Genomic DNA, 19003 nt, shown 5'->3' with positions numbered 1-19003 from the left:
CATGTAGCTACCAAACTGACTTGAAGAAACTCCCCCTCCTGTTGTAAGCACCTTGTGCCCCATGTTAGTAGAAATCCCTTCAGAAACTTAGGCCCTTTGCCATCTTCTTTGGTGGCTTTAATAGATTCAGTGTCCCCTTTCTTCATACCTTATCTAAAAAGCCACCTGCTTATTCTTTGATGTGGATACTTGTTGTGTGGATATTTTGTTTGTGTTCTGACAAATAAAGCCTGCCTGGAGATCAGGGGGCAGAGCTAGTCACTAGTTAACCATAGAGGCCAGGCAGTGGTGGCACACATTTAATCCCAGCACTTGGGAGGAGGAAGCAGGAAGATCAGGAGTTCAAGGCCACCCTGGTCTACATGAGATTGAACCAGTCTAAAAGAGAAAAAGAGCCAGGCAATGGTAGTGCATGCCTTTGATCCCAGCGCATGGGAGGATCATGCCTTTAATCCTAGCACTAGGGAGGTGGAGACAGGGTCTCAGGCCCCCATTCGGTCTGAGGATTCGTAGAGGTAAGAAATCTCTAATGTCTGCTCTGCTTCTCTGATCTTTCAGCTTTTACCCTAGTATCTGACCCTAGGTTTTTATTAATAAGACTAATTAGGATCACGCTTCAGGTACTTGTTTAGAAACATTTCTTTCTCAGTAGAAACTGATGGATAATTGAGTACAAGTTCTGGCTTCTGTGTGGTTTGTGATTCTAGTAGCATAGATTTTTGGAGCAATGAAGTTCTCTCTCCAAGCAAGTAAGACCTGATCATAAATGTGCTATTATTTACACTAAACAAGGATAAAGGGTTGATTTCTTCATGAAGTGGAAGGGCTGGACTGTTCAAAGAACCTTCCCTGCTGCTGCTTCTCCTGTCAGGTTGCTGGGCAGAGAGAGGTTGGGGAAGAGCTGTTGCCTGCTTCTGGAGTATTGCCTGATAGTGAAACAGCAGAGGCCAAGTTGTAGAGGAGGCTGAGTAAAGGGGATGTGGCTCTGAGGCTCAAGGCTGAAAGAGCTATGCCTGTATATCTGTATCTTTGTCCTTTAGGGTTTTTTTCCACAACAAAAACAAATAAAAATCCATGATAGAATTAGAACTAGAAACATTTAGGATAAGTACTTAAAATGTATTCAGTACTGAAGGTATAAAATTTAATGTGTTCCACAGCTTCTGTTTTAAATGCCTATTCTAATTGTATGTAAGTTCATTAAGTTGTATAATCTTTAGGGCTGGTTAATCCTGAAGTATGGTGTTTTTACTTATTTCTAAGATTTTTAAATAATTAAGTAAAAAATTAACTTAGTATATTTCATTTTCACTATCATACATACTAATAATCTATAATACTGCTTTTATGTCATGTTTAAGTTGTATATAGTGGAATGTAAGACCTTAATATCTTAATAAGTTGGTGTCCACTATTACCCATTTAAATACATGTAAACTATTCAAATTTTGTATTGTTCCTTTTTCCTGCCACTGCATTTGTGTCACATTTTCCTCACAAAACTTTATCCTAATAAATGTTTGTGAAAGTCAAAAAATTATTTCCTAAATATATAATTTCTTCCTGAACTGAGTCAAATTACAGGCATTAATTTTTTATCAAAATAATCAGTAGTGAAATAGAACATTAAGTTCCTTTGGCAGTAGTAATTAGTAAGATTATAACAGAGTCTATTCATTGGGTTTCTACTGAGTGTCTAATGAGTGCCAAGAAGTTTACCTGTGAAGACTTGATTAGGTCCTAAGACTTTGTATTAGATATAATTTTTTTCTTTTTATTGGTTTTTACTAATTTTTGGTGGTTGTGTCAAAGAAAAGCATGATAGTATTATTTTAATTGAAGGGAAGTTATTGTATGTAAAGAGGAAAAGAATCATCTTAGCTTCCTTACATGATTCAAAAAAGATCATTCTGGATCTATTATAACATCGATGACCAATGGCTGTGATGCTTGATTCTTACTCTGGAGCTCTGCTGTTAGGAGACTTGGCTGTCATTCATTTTACCCATACATCCCTATCTTTCCTTCAAGGTTGGACTTGGTTGCCTCTTTAGTTTATTTTTTCACTTGGAACTTTTACCTCTATTGTTTACTTACCTGGTGTGTCACACCCTCTGTGTGATACACAAACTCCTGAGTGCTAGCCTTAGACCTTTTGGCTTTTCTTTCTGCATGTGTAAGTAGATCTGTTTAACTACGTGAGCACTTCTTGCCATGGCCCTGATGGAAAAATCACTGGGAAGGACTCCTGAGTCCATGGCTGTTTCTTAGAAAATGGTGGCTGTGGTCATTACAGCAGCAATAAGGAGAAGCATGGAGTTAAATGTAGACCGTGGGCCTGAGGAGTAATCCTGGCTGTGGCATTATTTAGTTAAGTAAATCTGGAAAGTTCTTGAAATTCTTCAGGCCTAAGTTTAAGCATTAGAAAATGAGAATTCTGAATTTGATGTGACCCTAAAGATTCTCTCTCTCTCTCTCTCTCTCTCTCTCTCTCTCTCTCTCTCTCTCTCTCTCTCTCTCTCTCTCTCTCTCTCCCCCCCCTCTCTCTCCCTCCCTCTCCCCCCCCCCCCAATGGTCTCTGCTTCTGGAGATGACAGACATTATAATAGAAGTGGTGCTCCTGGGAAGGAAGGTTAATTTTGGAAACAAAAGATGTTACTAACAGCTTTATTTTGTGTTTGTTTGAGTACACTGGGGTTTGGCCTCCCTTTTCGACTTTGCTCAGCTTTTCCCCTCACTCTCTCCTGGGCTATGTTATGAATCCAAAAAGGAGACAGAATGATTCTTCATTTCCAAGGTCAGATCTTTGGAAACATACAAAGCCATGAAGTCATGAATTAATGTAGTCTTCTGTGCAACATTTCTCCAGCATCTTTTGATATCCTGGGGTCATTATATGCTCCCACCAGTGTATTTTGCAATATCATAACATCTTCACAAATGTCAGCCTGGAAGTCTGGAGAGAAACCTTATTTTTCCCTGCTGCCACATCTCTACAGAATCCGAAACATGTGCCAAGTCTTCCTCCTTCTGAAGGGCATGCTTCTGTCTTTCTTCTCTCCTTTGTTTGGTGCTTCTTTTTAGAAAAGAAGCAACTTCTGATTAGTAAGAATTCAACAATCACCTGACTCCTCTTCCTCACTGTATGGGGCCCATGTGTTAACAATCCCAGCACTAAAAAGATATCATGGCATCTTTACTTGAGTCATCTAAGTCAAGCAAAGTTGGCCTTCCTTGCTTTTGTCCCTACTGCGTAAAAAAAGATTAGGAAGAAATTGCCTCTATTAGACACAGGTAAGTTTTTGTTTTGGCTTCTCTCTCAGTGATAATCAGTACTTCACACCTGTTATTAGAGGTGACTTTGATGTAGTGGGAGAGGTGTCGAAAAGCTTCTACTATAGCTTCAGATACTAGACCATCTGAGTCATCACTGTATTTTTGGGTTTCCATTGACTGTACCTGGATTACATTAGCTCCTTAAGCTTCACCCCTTCCTGTTTGAATTGGAAAATAAAGTGACTAAGTGAGTTCTTTTAGCATTATACCACAGTTTGTTTTGGCTTCTCCACACCGTAGAATCTAACAGGATAAATAAAAACCTTAGTTTCTTTTTAGCCATCTACCCTTTCAGTTGTTCTCATGTCTTTTGTTTGTTATTGTGTTAGTCAGCAGCCATTTAATGATAAGAAACAGAAACGCCCCCTAAGCTAGTTCAGATAGCACAGGGTGAAGTGAAGAATATGGAAAAGTGGTATTCATTTAGCACGATCCAATTCAAGAAGTGTAGTTGGTTTATTTTACTCTTTGGGGACCCACCACCCAGCTCCCAAATAAATACATAGAGACTTATTCTTAATGAATGCCCCTATCCTTAGCTTGTCTTGTTTCTAGCCAGCTTTTCTAACTTAAATTATCCCTTTTCTCTTTAACTATGGTTTGCCTCTGGGCTGTTACCTTTCTTTATTCTATATATCTTTCTTTCCTTCTTACTCTGTGGCTGGCTGGGTGGCTGGCCCCCAGCTTCCTCCTCTCCTCCTTTTCTCACTCCTCACTCTTCTCCCTAGATTTGTCCTCCTATTTATTCTCTCTGCATGCCAGCCCCACCTATCCTTTCTCCTGCCTAGCTATTGTTAAGATAGGAGTGTGCTTTTCTGTGTACCACAGCCTTTCACAGCCCAGTTCATTGACTTGTTCTACCTGTCATGCCCTGAAAGCATTTGAGTCTATAAGCTGAGGCTAGTCCAACCTCCTCTGACTACTTAGTAATGGCAGAGAAAAGCCCATTTCCCTGTTCTCCTGCCTTCTGCATTCACTGACCCTCTGAGTTTTGTGCCTTGGTCCTTTTTTAAATGTTAAGTTAGTCATATAAGCTTGTCTCTTTTATTCTGCTATGTCTTTTAGAAAAGGAGTCATTCTCATCAAGTAACACATCAAGGCATGTGCAGGAGAGTGGGAGCATAATAAGTGAGTTATATCTACCACCCCGAGGAAGGTCATAGTCTATTTTGAATTTAAGAGAGTATCTAGCACTCTTATAGGTACCAAGTACATGCTCAGAACCTACTTGCTAAAATGTGGTCATTAACAGCATGGAGTTTGGCATTACAAAGGCTTAATTAAGCTGAGTGTGGTGGAGCATGCCTATAAGCAAAGCACTTGAGAAGGGTGAGGCAGAAAAAAATGCAAATTTGAGGCCAGTCTTCAAGACTCAGAAATTAGAAAGAAAAAAACCACTTAGCTCAATACTTGTTAAATAGAAGACAGAAGACAGTGTTGTCATATTTACAAATTTTAATCATGCAATAAGCAATAGAAAATTCAATATATTACAAAAAAAGAAGATAGTCTATGTCATCCCGGCTTCAGATTTCTTGTCTGTAGACTGGAGCTATTTGTAGTGATTATGAGATAGAGTAAGGATGAAGAACATAAAAGATTGGTTGATTGTAGCTTGAAATTTTTTCCGGTCCTGCCCGGCCTGCAGTCAGGACAAATCTCTCCTAACCCATCTCCCACAGCTGCTTGGTCCCAGGTTAATACACAGAGGCTTATATTATTTACAAACTGGATGGCCTATGACAAGCCTCTTGCTAGCTAGCTCTTATATCTTAAATTAACCATTTCTATTAATCTATGTTTTGCCACGTGTTCCATGGCTTTACTGGTCTGTTGGCATATTGCTCCTTGAGCAGCAGCTGGCTCTCCTCTACCTCTCCTTTCTTCTTCCTGTGTCTCTCTTGGATTTCCTGCCTGGCTATAACCTGACTCACCATAGGCCAGAGCAGCTTCTTTATTAACCAATCATAGCAACACATATTCACAGAAAGACATCCCACAGCAGGTGATAATGACTAACATCTAATAACTGCCCAGTATTTGGTAACTCTTATCACTAGGACTACATAAAGAGTTGACACTTACTTGGTGCTTACTGATGAACAAATGAACCAACAAAATGAAGTGAATGTAAGGTGTTGGAGTTTTTCAAACAGCTATGACAAGTATTCTCTCCAGCAGCCCTTATGGCTTTGAATGTACTGGTTTGATAAAACCTAAGGATTCGTATATTTCTGGAAGCATCAACACCCAAAGTTCTTTAAAATGGATTTGTGTCCTTATCTCTGTGGGATGCAGTAGCCATTTAAAATAAGTGAACATCAAGTGAGAAGTGAGAAATAAATCTCTCCTGTTCTAGAGAGTAGATTCATGCTCAGAGTTTTGAGAATGTACTCAAGACTTAAAACTTGGCCTGTGGGCTCAACTTTATGACATAGCATCTTGAGAGTGTTGCCCTAAAGCAGCAGTTCTCAACTTGTGGGGTCTCAACCCCTGTGGGGATCACATATCAGATATCCTGCATATCAGATATTTACATTATTATTCATAACAGTAGCAAAATTACAGTTACAAAGTAGCACCAAAATAACTTTATGGTTGGGGCCACACAACGTGAGGAACTGTATTAAAGGGTCAAAGCATTAGGAAAGTTGAAAACCACTACTAAAGTATCAGGACAGTTGCTAAGGGAATTGTTGAAATGGGAAAAATATTAGACCACTTTCCTATACTGCTTCTTCTTTTTACAGCCTTAGGGAATAGCAGAGAACTAACTGCCATCCCTGTTTCGTGTCATTGTCTACTGATTCACTGAATCAGTTTTTCCTATAGATTATGAAACTAAAGCTCTGAGAGATGAACGGATCTACTCCAGTTCCCATGTATTTTATAAGGATTGGACTAGGACTTTTGTTTTTTCTTCAGCACCACATAGGCTCCCAAAGCCCACCTCACAAAGCCCGCACCAAGCTTGTCAACCCCAATGCCTCCCCTAAAAGGAGATAAAGGTCAGTAGAGGAGATAATACTAAGTTAATACAAACTGTACTCTGTAGCTAGAGTTTTCCTGCCTGGCCCACAGTCAGGGCAAATCTCTCTCACCTGCCAGTCCCACAGCCACTCAGACCCAACCAAGTAAACACAGAGACTTATATTGGTTACAAACTGTATGGCCGTGGCAGGCTTCTTGCTAACTGTTCTTATATCTTAAATTAATCCATTTCCATTAATCTATGCCTTGCCACATGGCTTGTGGCTTACCAGGATCTTCATATACAGCTTGTCATGGTGGCGGCTGGCAGTGTCTCTCTGACTCAGCCTTCCACTTCCCAGCTTTATTCTCCTCCTTGTCCCGCCTACACTTGCTGCCTAGCCAATGGCCAATCAGTGTTTTATTTATCGACTAATTAGGAACACATTTGCCATACAGAACTTCCCACAGCAGTACTCGCTGCTGCTCCTCCTCCTCCTCCTCGTGTTTTCAAGTCATACTTTATTAGGCATTTGAACACTGCCCTTGATGCCAAGATACAGGGTAAAAATGACAGGGAAGATCTCTCTGTTAGAATTTTATTCTGGTAGGAAAAGAGACAGAAAACCTAATAAAGCAGATCACAGTGACACATACCTATAATCCCAGAACTGGAGAGGTAGAAAGAAGCAGGAAGATTTTAAATTGAGGGCCAGCCTGGACTACACACTGAAACTCTGTCCCCCAAAACCAAAAGCAAAACAAAACAAAAACTTATCATTAAATAACAAAATAATTTCAGATGGTGGTATTATAGTGAAAATGAAACAGAGAAGTGAGTTTGAAGCCTGGGAGAAAAAGCTGCTGTAGATAAGATGTGGAAAGTGCTCAAAGGACTGAAGGAGGTGTGTTTGAGCAGAAAGCTGACTGAACGAAGGAGCTAGCCGAGCCAAAATGGATACGGGAAGTGGAGGCAGAGCTACAGATGAAAGCACAGAACTCCAGATCTGCATCAGACCACTACATGTTTTAGACCCCCCCTCTCTCTCTCTCCCCCTCCCTCTCTCTCTCTCCCCCTCTCTCCCCTCTCCTCTCCTCTCCTCTCCTCTCCTCTCCTCTCCTCTCCCTCTCCCCCCTTTCCTTTTTTTTTTTATGCCATATGTTTAATAACTATGGAGTATGTTTCTGATATATCATCTGAATTACAATACAGTCATATATAAGCAACAGGGAGCCATTCTGAGAAATGTGTTGTTAGTTATGTGAACATACAGAATGTACTTTTAAACAGCTATGACATTAAGCATTATAATGGGGCCACCTCCATACATAATAGTTCACCATTGGTCAGTGTGTCATTGCGCATGCAAATCTGTGTTGCATCATTTGGTGTTATTATTTTTGAAGGAAAACTAATAATCTTTGTTTAAGAAGGAAGCCGTCTATGTGAGTCCTAGAGACAGGCTGCTTTATGAGAGAGTGAAGGCATGAGAACTTACATGTTTTCTGGCAGAGAACTGCATACTTTAGTGCAGCCGTAGTTGCTGCATACTGCAGCAGGAATGGTGAGGCCTCTATGCAGCAGGAAGCCTCCAGAACCTTGGTCACCAATGTGGAACTTGGGTACCTCAGAAGGGAACTGCTGAGTGATGTGATGTGAACATCTAAATGAATACACACTGTACTCTCTGCTGCTTCTCCTCATCCTCTTCTTCTTGTTTTCAAGTCATACGTGTTTTGGTGCCAAATAAAATTATTCTCAAGAAAGAAGGAAAACAAACATTTTTTAAATAGCGAAGAAAGAAAGAAAACTATTTTGTGTAAATAAGAGTAGATTAAATATATGGTATAAAATAATCTAGGGAATAGGAATAAGAGATGCCGTGAATGCAAGCCTGAAAAGTGGAATAACTATTAAAATAACAAAAACAATAAGGAAGCTATTTGTAGTGTGTTTAAATTTTTCTTAAAATTCAGGTGACTTTGTAACACAATGGTTATCAAAGGGGAATTCTAAAAAAGTTAAAATGCAGTATAAATAGGGGTAGGGAAGTGACTCAGTTGATAAAATATTTGCCTTCATGAAGACCTAAATTTAATGCCTAGAGTCCATGTAGAAATGCCAGGTACAGTGGTACATTTGTAACCCCAGCTCTGGGAAAGTAGAGACATGAAGATTCCCTGGGGCTCATGGACCGTCCAGCCTATCCTATACGTGGTGACCTCCAGACCAGTGAGAGACTCTGTCTCAAAAACAGGTAAATAAAGGCAGGTGGATGATACCTGAGGAATAAAACCTATGACTTGCCTCTGACCTCTGCACATGTGTACATACATACAAAAAAAAAAAAAAAAAAAACCAGTAGATGTTAGTGATCTGGAACCAAGGGAAGGAAAATCTTGGCAAAGAAAAGATATCATCAAGTGTATGCCTTTTGATTCTCATGAGTACTTCCATATTATCTCAGTTAGAATTGTGTTCGGCTTTGAGCAACAGAAAACTCTGGTGTCAGTACTTTCAGGAAACAAAGCTTTCTTTGTATCACAGAATACATACAAAGGAAAATGAATTCTGGCTTTGGCTCAGTGGCTTATGATGTCAAGACTGCTTTGGGTCTTATTCGAGACAGTTTGCAAGAGTTGATTCTTTCTTTCCACCATGTGGGTCCTGGAGATCAAACTCAGGTGGCCAGGGTTGGTATCATGTACTTTTAGTCACGGAGTCATCAGCCACCCCTAGGATTCCCTTATGACTGAAAAGGGGGCTGCAGCTTGAGGTATTGTATCTTTGCCCAAGCATGATGAAAGGATCATGTCTCTATTAATCAGGGAAGTAAACACTTCCCCAAGATCACACTTCGTAACCCTAGCACCAAAACAGATTTCTTTTTCTTTGTAATACACATTGCAGCAAGATTATACAGCCAGTGATAGCTGCAGTGTAGGACATATATGCAAATAATCTTTAGTGGAATGAGCTGGGAACAACTACCAAGTCAGCTAGTATGTAGTATCTGACAAACATTTCATTTGCTGTTTATAATAAACTTGTGCATTGGAAAGCCAGGGTTTGTTAGTTCTACTTTATTTTGCTGATATTACAGTGTCATACAGTTATTTAATGATTTAAAAAAAAAAGAAACTGTTGATTATATGCATGCCTATTATGCATTGGATGCTAAGCACTTTACAGGTGTTTTGTTCTTTCCTCCCTTCCTGGGGCTAGTGGGAGAGGATTCAGCTCTCCTTATTTATAGATGTATCTGAGTAACAGAGATATAGACAAGTTTTGATGTAATTTGCCCAGTATCGCAGGATAGAGCAGAGACAGAATTCAGACTCTGTCAGTGTTAGCCTAGTGCTCTTCCAGCTTCTTCTGCCTTTTCACTATCAAACTTCACCTCTGTGTATCTAGGCATGTGCCATGTCACTGACAAATGCCCAGAGCCCTTGAAGCCACTCTGTGCCCGTTACTCCTTTTAATTTATATGACCTATCCTGCTTCTTCATTATTGTTTTTATGAACACAGAATCCAGCATCACATTATTTTAAATGCTCTACCATTATGAATACATTTCCTTTCATTGTAATAGCACCAACTCTAATGACTACATTTTGTTTCCATGCAGATGTCACTGGTGTTTTTGATGCTCCATTCTAATTTATGTTAGAAAATGAATGCTTAAAGTATTGCCCAGGCTCCCATTACTCCAGAGGAAATGAGAGGTGCCCTGTGTGTGTGCATATGTTCTTGCACTCATGCAGTAGATAGAATGGTTTGGTCAGAATGAATTGTGTGCCTGAAGTGAGAGTCTAGATCTTTCCTGGAAGGGCACATTGAAGATTATTTGCTGTGCATATTGGCAAACCTGTGCAAGCAGATTACTTTCTGAATGCATGTTTGCACTGCTTGCTAGGCACAAACTACTCAGATTTTGTAAGGAAGGGAAAAGGGAGTCCTCCAAGATCTTTTTGGTTTTTCGAGACAGGGTTTCTCTGTGTAGCTTTGTGCCTCTCCTGGGACTCACTTGGTAGCCCAGGCTGGCCTCGAACTCACAGAGATCCGCCTGGCTCTGCCTCCTGAGTGCTGGGATTAAAGGCGTGTGCCACCACCGCCCAGCAAGATCTTAACCTTATGTGCAGAGTCAGCAAAGGTTGCTGTTTCATTCAGGACCTCCATCTCCCTGTCCATTAGCCATATATTGACATAACCTTCAGTGTTGAGGGTGAATAGTGAGACAAAAATCCACTTGGAAGCAGAGTATGCTGGGATTTGGAGTAGTTGTGTGAATTGGTCTTTATGTAAGAGTGAGAGCATATTGTAAAGAATGCGTATGGATCATAAAACTCTGGGTTCTTTGTGGAGGGGGGATATAGTCCTCTGTTATCCAAGAAATGATCTCCCTCGTTTGCACAGTGTATCTATAGCTGTGATGCTATAGGCACTCTGTATTGAGTCGTCATTCATGAGTTGCAGAAATTAAAGGGTAAGAGGTCCTGTAGTTCACAGAATATAGTAGTATCCTCAAAAATACTACATGTTTATATTATACTAGCTAAATCTTGTAACTATCTAGGAATGCCCCCCTAATAAAACTTGGCTACTTAATTTAAGATCACTGACTTACTATTTACAAGGTAAATCCAAGACAGAATAGTGATTATAAACTAAACTTAGAATGTGTTCATATATGTGTGTTTGTATGTATGTTTATCTGTATATACTAAAGACATATTGTTAAGGGTTCAGAAAAATGTTCATTTGCCTCCAACAACACATGCTCCATAAAGGGGAAGGGGAGATGGAGAAAAAGAAAAAGGCCAAGACCTGTTCTAGAAATTGGCTTAGGGAAAGTAAAAATGCTCTCTGTATCTTTAAGTGATAATAAATCTCACCAGAATTTTATAGCTGAAAATCTATCCAAAAAAATACATTATGGAACTTCTGCTGCCTCCTTTTCTGTTGCATGGGTAGTACTTTCCCTCTGTGAGTCTCCCAAGGTTTAATTTTTACACACTCTTGTCAATAACAGGAAGAACTAGTTTCCCTGTGCCTTTCCAGAAAGCAAGCTTAGATGAAACTCAAGCAGTAACCTTAAAGAAGTTATTTTCTGCCCCTTCATACTAGAAAGCTACTAATACTTGTCATGTGCTAAAAAGTTTAGATTTTACACAAAATTTTAAGGGATTAGCTAAAATGCAAATAAATAAGTGAATTATATCTCTGATCCCACATGTGGGTTCAAATAGTGACACTGCTTATTATATCTGTAGGAGGAAACGGCAAGAGGACAGGAACATTTGAGACCTGTGGGTCTGGGCAGTCTGCCACACTGTCCACCGTTCCTCAGGGACAGTGATCTGAAGCACATTTTATGTTTGCCGTAGCAGAGTAGTCTTTCTTCAGCCTGCAAAGCCTTTGTGAAAGGGACATGGAGATGCAGGTACAGAGGGAAGCTGCCTCATGCAGCACTTGCTTCTGTGAACAGAACACAGGAGGCAAGGACAGTTTACCACCAGACCAAGTCTGTCAGAATTGCAGGAAGACTAAAACTCCTACAAAGGGAACTTGCGTGTGTTCCTTTTAGGCTCATACCTCAGCCATTATAGGTAAAAGCAGGGATACTTTGTTAACAGCCTGACTCTCCCTCATCTCACTGCTTTCTGCTCAAATAAACTGTTGGGCTAGCCTGAAGACCAGCCTAAACCCTGTTTCTGTTGAGCTGCCGGTGTTAACAGAGTTCCTAACAAATCTGCCTTCAGGGACTATAAACTAGAGCAAAGCCTTTTGCATCAATTCATCCTACAGGTCCTTGGCCTTCTAAATGGTCAACATTCCTGGCCATCTGTGTATGTGAAAGGGACATGGAGTTTCTAGTTTCTGCAAAGCTATACTTCAGCTCTAAAGAGGTTATAGCATACAGGCGAGGCTAGCCCCACAGAAAATGTGACTCTCTATTTCTTGAACTCAGTCCTCTGTGCTTGCATTACAGTTCTTTTGTCTTGTTTGTTTTTAGCTATGAAAAAAACTCATGATTTTATTTTTTCAACTATAAATAGTACTTATTGAATGAGAACAAGTTGTTGCAAACCTTGAGCTTTTAAAAACTATTAATCTGAAATAAAGCAGTAGTTACATTAATAGTTGTTTATATAAAGTATTACCCTGTGCTAGAATTTTAATAAGGTTTCATATTTAGGCTCACACCTACTCTATTACATAGGTTATATATGACCCATTTTATAGATGGGGACTCTAGAATTCAGAGAGAAAAATGACCTAACCAGGTTTACTTTATTTATCTCAGTTCCCAACCCTTTTCTTTGAGAGATGGTAATTGATAACCAAAAGATCAAAGAAAGATCCACCAGAGAGATTGCATTATAGTCTACTTGAGACTGATAGGTTGAAACTTCTTTTGATCAGGTGAATGGAAGCTACCATGCTTTGCACAGTGCCTATCCTGCTAATTAATGAGATCTGAGTGATGCAGGCTTGACAAAAGTCACTGTCAGCGTCACAGTCAGCTTCAACTTTCTTTTTACTGAAAAACATGGGTTTTGTAATTGGCCAAATCTGGGTTCCAGATGTGGCCATGTTCCCTGAGCCTCAATTTCTAAATCGGTAAAGCATAACCATCCATGCCAATTAAAACAGTTAAGAGATAAGCTTTGGTGTGTGGGGGGAGAGGGGGGATGTTATCTTGCTTTTTACATAGACCAGTGGTCCCCAGCCTCCATTGCTGGACTACTGCATTTAATTTTCCAGAACATGGTCTGCCTATCTTCTTCAGTAGGCAAGGAGAGGCATGTGACTTAGCCAGTGGGTTAGGCCCACCAGATCCCCAAGTACTATCAGGAGTTTGACTCTGGAGAGATACCTGGAAGATCAGTTTGTGGAGAAAATAGCCCTCTCTCCAAAAAACAATAAAAAATTACTTCCACTGGCTTTATTTAAACTGTGAGAGTGATCATTTTTCCTAGTTACATTTATTTATTTATCTAAAAGTCCTTAAAATAGTTTTTATAAAGGAGTGTCTTCATTGTCTCACAGCAGATTACCTTAAATGTAAAGACAACCCCCCAAAGAATTCTCTTCTCCTTGAAGAAATGTATGAAATACTTAGTTAACCATTCTTCCTTGCCATTCCTGGGCTGAGTGAAGATTACATGAAATATTTAAGTAGAGAGTGGGTTGGGAAAGCAAATTGATCTTTGTACTTTGTTAACTTCTCATGCTGGTATAGATGAAAGCTATCTGTAATGCATTGTTCTATATTAAACAAGTCAGATTGAGACTCAGAATGTAAGAACCTGAGACTCCTAATCCTTTAAGGAAGAAGAGAACAGAGCAGTAGGTAGACATTGTCCTCATACATTTTGTGAAAACATTGATCATTTACCAGTTTCCTATGCTTTACATTCATAAAGAACCTAGGATTCACTAACCACAAGCAAGAAAACTGAGGCCAAGGAGAGTCAGTTTTGCAGGGGAGTTACTGAGTCAAAGGATTGACTTTAAACCTTTGTTTCTCTTGGGCATGATTACCAGTTCTCTTCAGTTTGAAAGGCAGGATTGAAAGTTTTGACAGTAGGGAAGCCTGTCCTACAGATTATTGACAGATGACCATCAATTGGGCAGCCTTAGTGGGTGCTTAGCCTTTACTCGGGCATTGTCATCCTGGTGTTTTTTTGGGTATTTGCACTGTTCTGTTTGGCAGGGTCTTATAGTAGAGCCAACAGAGAGTGACTGCTTTGTAAGTATCATAAATAAATACCATGACACTAGATTTATGTTGAAATAAACATAAACAGACCCATCTCCATAGATGGAGTCTGAGTGATAGAATTATATCATTTCAATGTCACAGAACAGGCTTCAGGAAAAACTGAGAGGAGAGCAAATGTGTCTTTAACGATCCTTACTTCAATGTTTTTAGCACTCTGTTCTCACACACTAGTCCAAGCTCCCTTAAAGCTGGGCATTTTCTTTCCCCAGTAACCCTAACCATCCATCTCAGTGGTTACATCCCACAATCTCAGTGGTTACAACTGGCTCATCCAGTAACTCATCTGTGCTTACTGGGTTATGGTAGTCCCACAGCCAACTTTTAACTCTACAGCTTCAAGCAGAAGAAAAGTTCTAAGTATAGGACTTTAGAATGAAGAACAACTTTCATAGGGACTTTTTGCTTAATGGCCTCTGGGGACCTATTAAAAGGAATAAAGCTCTTGTATGTTCCTCACATGATCTCATGCTCAGTATCTGTTACTTCCTCCAGTATACAGGACACTGAGTTCAGAGCAGTAGGCCTTGTTTAGTGTAAACTAGATGACATGCGGTAGAGGGAAGGCTGCGTTGTTCAGTTCCCTGTGTTTATGTATTGTCTCTCTGCTCGCTCCTCCCTCTCCCCTGTTTGCTGTTGTCATGGGTTTGGGGGTCTTCTAGTAATGACCAGACTAGTGCTCGCTCTCATCTGATAACACTGAAGTACAATCCAGAAAGGCCTCTGGTAAGATTGGCTGAAAATCAATGTAGTCATCTTTTCAGATGACTACAGGAACCCATCTTAGGAACCTGCTTCCTAGTAGGGGCAGATCCTGCTGAGTCCATGCCTATTTTCTGTCTCCTCAGCTTCCTGAATATTGGAGTAGGATACAGGTGGAAAGAACTTTCATACCATCTTTTCCATTTCCTAAACATACCTGCCGCAAGAAGGGGGATAGATGAGTAGGGATCAGGCAGTAGAACAGGACCTTCTGCTATCTTATACAAACATCTACTTAGAACCCTGGGGAAGATGGTCCACAGAGACCTCTGGCCTATTGACAGAAAACATTTGTTTCCACAGTTTCCACAGAAAACATTTCTTTCCCCATTAAGAGTTCTTGCTGTCCGTGGCATGGGCCTTAGAACAGACAAGTTAGTTTGGCATTGGCAAAAATGCCCCCCCCCCCCCGGCTCTGCTTAGAAGCAAGTTTCCCTTACTTCAGACCCCCAGCATGTTAGCTCTTGACACTCTTTCATTCTGAGTCTCAGAACTGTACTGATTGTATAGTCATATTTCAGAAGCCTGATGCCTGCCTACTTCCCCCACGCAGACTTTATATTGAGTTACCACTGGGTATTTGTTTTTCTTTTTTTTCCCCTGAAACATCTGTTTGTGCTGTCTTGAGGGAATGTTGCACAGAATACAGCCTGAATATTTTAAACATTGCTCTTGTTCACATTTTGAAGTGCTGGCAGTGTGGTAGACGCCATATGGAGATCTGACACCCTCCTAATCTTCTATTCTTTCCCATCTATACCCCCCATCTTCTTAGGAGACACTTCAGGCATGACCTATGAAAGGAAGCACCGGGAGCTGTGATGAGTCGCTTTCAGCCTACTCACCCTTGCTTTATTCTGGCTATTCTGGACTTTTCACAGCCCTCTGACCATGCTAAGCTGTTTCACATCTTCCAGAGTTTATTCAAGCTGTTCCCTCCACCTGGCATGCCTTCCTCCTGACCCCATTGTCTTCCTGGATGGTACTAATCCATCTGTCAATGTTGAGTGATAAAACAGTTTCTTACTTGTTAAATGTGAGTCATGTAACTTTGTTCTCTTTCTTATAGTGTGCAGACTACCTACATTTTTGCACACTCTGAGGTGTTTAACTGTATTCCATCACTTGGTTATTTATTTGCATATTAGTAGGGATTCAGCTACTGTGAGATGAAAAAGAAAAGTATAGAAGTGATAGAAAAACATTTAGATGTGGCTGAGTACTAATTATTAGGAAATATGTTAATCACTTTCATCTATTATTCATATAATACTCAGTTGTAAAGGGTAGCCTCATGTTTTCTCTTTCCTGAATGGCCTGACACAAGCACCGGTCCTTTTTGACCCCATCATCTTGCGTCAGTTTCTTCATAGACTTTCTACTCAGTACAATTAGTGTGCTTATTGTTGTTTCATTGGAAATTAGACCACATGAGAGCCAAAACCTTGCCTCTCTTTCTTGATGCTTAATTAAAGCAGCAACTACTAAAGTGCTTAATGTATTGCAAATGTTCAATAAATATTTTCATTGAAAGAGGGAATTATTTGATAACTCTTTATCCCACAGATTATAAAACAATGGATAATGAGATTAAATAGCCTGGTACTTCTGACCTGGACGGACAGAACTGAAGTTGACCTAGAGGGACTCTGTTCTAGTGATTCTGCTTCTCATGTGTCTTGGTAGTGGGTCTTTTGCATGACTGTTTGCTGGAAGCTGAGGGGAAAGACTGTCTTTCGGCAAGGTTATTTTACAACAGGAATAGTTGTAAAAACTGAAAGGGGGAAAAAATCTTAACTTCCAACCCCTTTTTGACAAGGCTGTTGGGGATTCTTCATGACATGAAGTTTTCTAGCAGTTGTAACCACAGTGGAGTTTTAAGTCTCCTAAGGCCTTGGAAAATCTCTAGCATTGAGGCATTAGCTGGTTGGGTAGATACCAGGAGATAGACTTCACAAGCCTCCTGACAGATTGCCTAGCCATCACTGAGTTTCTTGTACAGGGTTAAAAACAAGGGACAGGCCTTGATCGTAGTTGCAGTTCTGTCTTAGCTCTGGGACCTTGAGATGATGCTTTCTTACTCCATTCTTCATTTTCTTCATCTGTAAAATGGATTGTCAGTGCTGCTACACAGTTATTGTGAAAACTGAATGTAAAAATGTTGGTAAGTGACTACCTCAGTATCTAACAAATAATCACACCATTCCTATAGTGAGTGCTTATAATGTGTCCCCTTAACCAACATGGAAACCTTTGTTAAAGGAAGCCTCTTGTGTGTGTGAGAATGGGATCTTGAAGATTAGCATGTGTTTTTTCTACTACTGTTATTGTTTGTCTTTTGGCTCTTTTTAGGGGGGCCCACCACCCAGGTCCCAAATAAATCACACGTGGAGGTTTACTGTTAATTATGAATGCCCGACCTTAGCGTGGCTTAGTTTCTAACCAGCTTTCCTTAACTTTAATTTATCCCATCTACCTTTTGCTCCTGGGCTTTTCCCTTTCTATTCCTAAATAACATTTCTTTGTTTCTTACTCAGTGGCTGGCTGTGTAGCGTGGTGGCTGGCCTCTGGAGTCCTCTTCCTTCTCTGACTCCTATATCTTTTCACTCCTCCATCTCTTTTTCTTCTCCCCAGATTCTCCCTCTATACAGTCTCTCTGCCTGCCAGCCCCACCTATCCTTTCTCCTGCCTTGTTATTGGTCAATTCTTCATTGCACTATCAGGTGTTTCACACAGGCACATTAACACAGCTTCACGGAGTTAAAAATGCAGCATAAACAAAAGTGACACACCTTAAAATATTCTGCTACATACTACTGGTCACAACCACAGTTCCAGTGCAGCTCTCCCTCTACTGGATCCAAGCTTCAGCTGACATTTGTCTGAATGAGAGAGGGAAGCAGTGGCTTAAACACTCTTTCACCCTCAGGATGGCCTGGAAGACTTAATGACATCCTTACCTCTCTCCCACCAATGGTCATTAAGGTGAGGGCTAAATGATTCAAAGTCTTGCAGTTTGAGTCTGTCTTGAGAACAACTTGCAGCTAAGTTGCAGAACACTGGAAGATTCCAAACATGTAGCTATTTAATAGGGAAGCAAGATGAGAATTTTTCTTCATGAAGATAAATCTTTTCCTTATGGAGATAAGTTGGTTTTTGAGGCTCCCTTGTTGGGGATGTTTAGACATAAGCTTGCTTCTACTGGGTCCTTGTGGTTTGAGTGAGAATGGCCCCCATAAGATCATATATTTGAATACTTGGTCCCCAGTTGGTGGAGCTGTTTGGGAAGGATTAAGAGGGAATGACCTTGTTGAAGAAGGTGTGCCACTGGAGGTGGACTTTTAGGTTTCCAAAGTCCATGCTGTTCCCAGTTAGCTCTGGTGCTCATAGATCAAGATAGAAGCTCTCAGGTACAGCTTCAGTGCCATGCTTGCCTGCCTGCCCACTGGGCATGCTCCTTACCATGGTGGTCATAGACTTTAACCCTCCAAAACCGTAAGCCCCCCAGACTGTTTCTTCTATAAGTTGCCTTGGTCATGCTATTTTATCACAGCAATAAGAGAAGTAACTAAGACAGTCCTTGGTGATAACAGTTTCACTGATCCATTGACTAGACCTGCCCTTTACCAGCAAGTCTATGTTTTATAAGAGCAATCATTGTTTATGATACAGCACTTTGATCCACACTTGGTGTTGGAGTGGTTACACACACCTCATAATTCCAGTGACAATTAGAAAAGAGAATGGGCTTTTCGTTTACCTGTAGAGACAAACTGTTAGCAACATGTGAGATTCCTGGGCAGTGTCTCTAGGACCAGTGGTGACCCACGGTCTGCTAAGGAGGTTTCTCAGAACATTCAGACTCTATGGGGTCATTTTAATCATTACGTATTCGTTTGTAACTCCAAAATATATCGGATGCCTAAAGTGTGCTAGATATTATACCACATGGATGAACGTACACTCTGTGTGTGTGTGTATACACCATCTATATTAATATACTCTAGACTGAAAGAATGTGTGTGTGTGTGTGTCACATTTAATTCCTTTTAGTAACTCTTTAAAGTAGCTAGTTACTAACTAATTTGTCCCCTGTTTTCAAGTAAAAGCGTAGAAGTCAAAAGTCCTTTCTACTAAATGATAAAGC

At 40.4% G+C, this 19003-nt stretch overlaps 1 protein-coding gene across 1 annotated transcript in view; it reads left to right on the top strand.

The window, feature by feature from the left end:
- Positions 1-19003, top strand: part of Trim44 (tripartite motif containing 44) — a 107624-nt gene that overhangs the window by 74380 nt on the left and 14241 nt on the right. The gene's annotated exons all lie outside the window — the stretch shown is intronic.

This window comes from Peromyscus eremicus, chromosome 4, assembly GCF_949786415.1.
Source record: "Peromyscus eremicus chromosome 4, PerEre_H2_v1, whole genome shotgun sequence".
NCBI classification, from domain to species: domain Eukaryota; kingdom Metazoa; phylum Chordata; class Mammalia; order Rodentia; family Cricetidae; genus Peromyscus; species Peromyscus eremicus.
Note: the sequence above shows the minus strand (reverse complement) of the source record. Positions and strands in the feature narration are given on the sequence as shown.